Consider the following 4106-nt stretch of genomic DNA (forward strand, 5'->3'; position numbering starts at 1 on the left):
TTATGTTATGATCAATGTCATTTATTGTGCACAAACATTATATTAAGGCATCTGCTGGAAATGTTATGATCAACAATTCTCATGCAAAAAATACTTTAAAAACTACACAAATAGTGTTTTGGAGAGGGGGGTTTCAGAGGGAGGGGGCAGCTCTGGAGAAAGGTCTGTCAATCCAGGTCTGCTGCTTGGTGTGATGGAGACATGAGGTTAGCATCAGGAGCGGAGGCTGCAGGAGGGACCGTGGAGCTGAGGCACACCTGTACTGCTTCTCTTGAGAAGAACTGAAGGACACAAACAAACCATAGTGTTAAATTATGAAGATGGTTCCCTCTGATTTTTTTTTAACATAAACGTCAGACAGGCCACTAAAAACTAAAAATGCTGAAGCTAACAGCTACCACACAGCAAGCTAATGCCTTCCTAAGGCTGCCAGGGAGTAGCATGAGTAGCCTTGTAGCAAGAGAGTGTAGCTAATCACAGCCCTCACAGTTCTTCATCAGTGGAGAAGTACCTCGCCATGTTTTCATCTTCAGAGGAGTCATCCAAAGACTGTGCTGCTGTTCCAGAATATGTCAGGCCCGCTGCAGCCTGCTGGGCTTGAACTCTGAGCACGCAGAGTAGGCCCTCACGTCCCGTCTCAGTAAATGCATCAGTACTGCCTGAGAATATATGATAAAAGACAAAAACCTCTCAATTATGCGTTTGTGTGTATGTATACATACACACATACAAGGCTTTCTTTTCTACAGAAATATTTTTCCTGAGTTGATGACTCTGCTTATTGCCATCTAGAATGTGAAACCAAATATATTTTTTGGTGTACCCATACAAGATGTCCAATGTAACACCAATAAAATCCAATCTACTACACTACGGTTTTAATGCCTCTGCAATAGCGAGTCGCAGGGGGCATTACTGCATGTTTTCGGATTGTCTAACTTTGTATTTGTCTTAAAGTAAAAAGGTCAAGGCCACACTGACCTCATCTTATGGTTTCAGTTGTCAAGAGATACAGTGTCATTTATATGAGAGAAAATATGTAGAAATATGTAGACGGACACTGCTCTGGTTAGCGGAGTCATACAACGCAGTGCGATAATTCTAGTGTAGTTTTTTTGTAATAAATGGGTTATCTATTTTTACAATCTACAAAAAGTTATCTATACATTTGGTCACAGAATGTTACACAAATAAATTGGCATTAAAGTTGGCATCTTGCTGTCTCACCAGTCTGACGATGCAGCTGAAGCGTCCATCAAGGGCTTTCTGCAGGTAATTTGGATTGTTTGTTTCTTTTGACGAGGAGAATAACATGAATTCATACCGATATCAGTTTACAATCAAACCTTTTTGTGTTAACCTTGTTTAAACAGAGTCAAAGGACATTGTACAACAATGACACATATTTTTCCACAGTACCTGTCGTTCACTACTGAACTTCTGACACCCATTACTGGACTGTGTCTTCCTGTAGAGTGGTGATGTTCTCAACGTTCTTTTCACAGTCTGTCAAAACAAAATTAGAGTTACAAATGTTAATGCCCCACAACCCATTGCAGATACGGTTGTATTTGCACACCACATCGGATCAAAACAAAACTGCAGTCTGTGAAACAAGCAGTTTTGGTAGATATAAGGGAAATGCTAATATTTCTACATGAAACATATTCAGTCCCTTAAGCAAAATAACAATGATGGCAGGCCGCAACCTCGATGCCTTCGTCTGCTTTGCTTACAGACTAGTTTGCGGAGTCTCGTGCTGCCGCCCACTGACCGATACATCATCGCTCTTTTCTGAAACTAATGAAGGCAAATTCACACATGTAGACAGAAATAAACAGTATAAATTAAAAGGTGTAAATATTGCTAACATTATGTTTGATGGGGGTCATCATTATACATAACAGAGGAAAACTTTGCACATGTATTCCTTAAATTTACTTGCCTTCCTGTGGAAAAAGTTGTTTTCCTAGTTAAACAATCACAGCAGGGAAGCATGATTGATCAAAATTCTTTCAGTGTGATATTAACTTGTATTTCAGCAAGTGTACTTTGGGGATTTAATAAAAATGTATATTTGGCAAATTATATAAAATGTTTTTTCTGGTATGTAACTTAAAAGTACCTCTTTAATGGTAGGATCATTTCTCTCCCTCATCTTCCTCGTGGTACGTGGATGATGGTAGTGGGCTCAACCCGGCTTCTCTTTCTCTCCAGGCTGCCCTTCCTGCTCTTCATCAAGCAAAACAAACTGTTTGGTCCAAGTTGTTGACGTTAATGAAACTCCTGTAGCTTCACTGGGATCCTCCTTGATTAAAAAACAGAACATAGCAATTGTTTTATAAAATGAATCGCAACTCCATAACATGGAAACATTATTGTCATAGTGCATACTATACATTAAACCAAATTGACCTGATATTGTGGAGTAATGGTAGACAAATACACTCCTTATTAATCTAAAGCATTCATAAATCAAATTCATGTTTATATTTATATTGTAGCGTCCCTCAATGATGAGCTAAGCGTCTTGAACTGCTTTCAACAACCATGTATTCACCTCCCAGGTAGCACAGGCTACCGTGGGCTGAAGCATGTGGCTAACAATGGCGTATTAGCTGATGAACAGCGTCCATAGTGTGGATTGACGGACTCTCTCCGCACTCGGACTGTAAACCTAGATCGTAACGATCTTTAAAAACAATAAACTACTTACCTGACAGAAGGAAGATGACATCGTGGTCTTCCAAGCGCGCCGTGTTTATGACGCAGCCCCGAGTTAAAGGGCTGGTTGTTTACAAATAGGGTTTTTACGACAGCCACACGTCATGTCCGCTCGCGCACTCGGTCCGCTCGCGCACTCGGGCCGCTCGGCTCGCGCCACTCGGGCCGGTCGCGCACTCGGGCCGTCCTCGGTATAAACAGACTCGCATGATCCTTCTCATTAGAGATGTAATCTAGCCTCAAATATTACTATTATATAACATGAATAACATTCACGATCACTGAAGGACACCACGCAGGGACTGTGATTTAAACACCAAGCTGCGCCCATGGTGCCATGGCAACCATCATAGCAACGATAAAAACATGCGTGATAACTATTAAAATATTTATCATAAGCACGAACTGGCTGAAAACTGTGGAAGCAAAGACCACATTTCTCGCTAGAAATGGTGTCAGAATGTATTTTTATGCCCAAACTAAGTTACAAAATTATATTTTTATCTGAAAAAACAAGGAATCTCCGCCATGTTTTCCTCTCCGCAGACGGGAGCTTGAGAGTCACGTGACGTGAGAACACGCCAATGCAAAACAATGGGAGGACTAAATGTTACCATCTCACAATCTGAGAGGCCAGATTGTGAGATGGTAACGTTGGTCCACTTGGACCGACGTTACCATTGAACATTTTCTGATGAGACTGGGTTGGATTTTTAATACAACTGCTCACTCCAGCTTCATTAATAATAATACAAAATGATGTCACCAATATGGCATTACCAATGTACAGAATATTTGGCATGATTCTGTCTTTACAGTAAAAGGAAGTGGAGAAGTGTTGTTCATGTTTTTTTTACAGTTTATGGATAAAGTTCTGTTACGTTTGAACTTAGGAGGTCGACAAGGTCCAGCTCCACAAACCTGTGTAACTTCTCACTGCTCTTAAACTTGTTGAAGTCCTGCTGCACTTTGCTTTCATCCACAAACATATTTTCATACACGTCAGAACGTTGAATAGATAATTTGTCCGTCTTGCGTTTAGCACTGTTGTGTAAAACAGACAGAGCTCTCTGCAGCAATCATGTCGGACGTTTGTGATAAATGTTCCAAGATGGAAAATAATCACGGCCTCTTTACAACTAAGCTACAGTGAAGTCGTTTTCACATGTCTCTGAACCCACTATGCTCTTAACACACTAATTAGACCTCACATTAAATTGCTGAGGAGAACAGCATATCTGTCCAACCGAGAACAGACGGAGTATGGGAGCCGTGCTGAAATCAACATCAGATAAATCAGTCATCTTGCAGGTCTGTCTAAAAGTCCGGCAAGTTTTAATGAATTCACTTTTTTAATTGGGCTGTGTTTTGACAAGCTCACA

At 40.7% G+C, this 4106-nt stretch overlaps 1 long non-coding RNA gene across 1 annotated transcript; it reads right to left on the reverse strand.

The window, feature by feature from the left end:
- On the reverse strand, positions 1-2830 carry LOC128438437 (uncharacterized). Its single transcript, XR_008338333.1, has 5 exons — positions 2717-2830; positions 2126-2308; positions 1228-1506; positions 512-659; positions 1-281 (listed from the first exon to the last, which is right to left on the reverse strand). It is a non-coding gene; the product is annotated as an uncharacterized LOC128438437 (long non-coding RNA).
- Between the last annotated feature and the right edge of the window lie 1276 nt (positions 2831-4106).

Source organism: Pleuronectes platessa, chromosome 4, assembly GCF_947347685.1.
Source record: "Pleuronectes platessa chromosome 4, fPlePla1.1, whole genome shotgun sequence".
NCBI classification, from domain to species: domain Eukaryota; kingdom Metazoa; phylum Chordata; class Actinopteri; order Pleuronectiformes; family Pleuronectidae; genus Pleuronectes; species Pleuronectes platessa.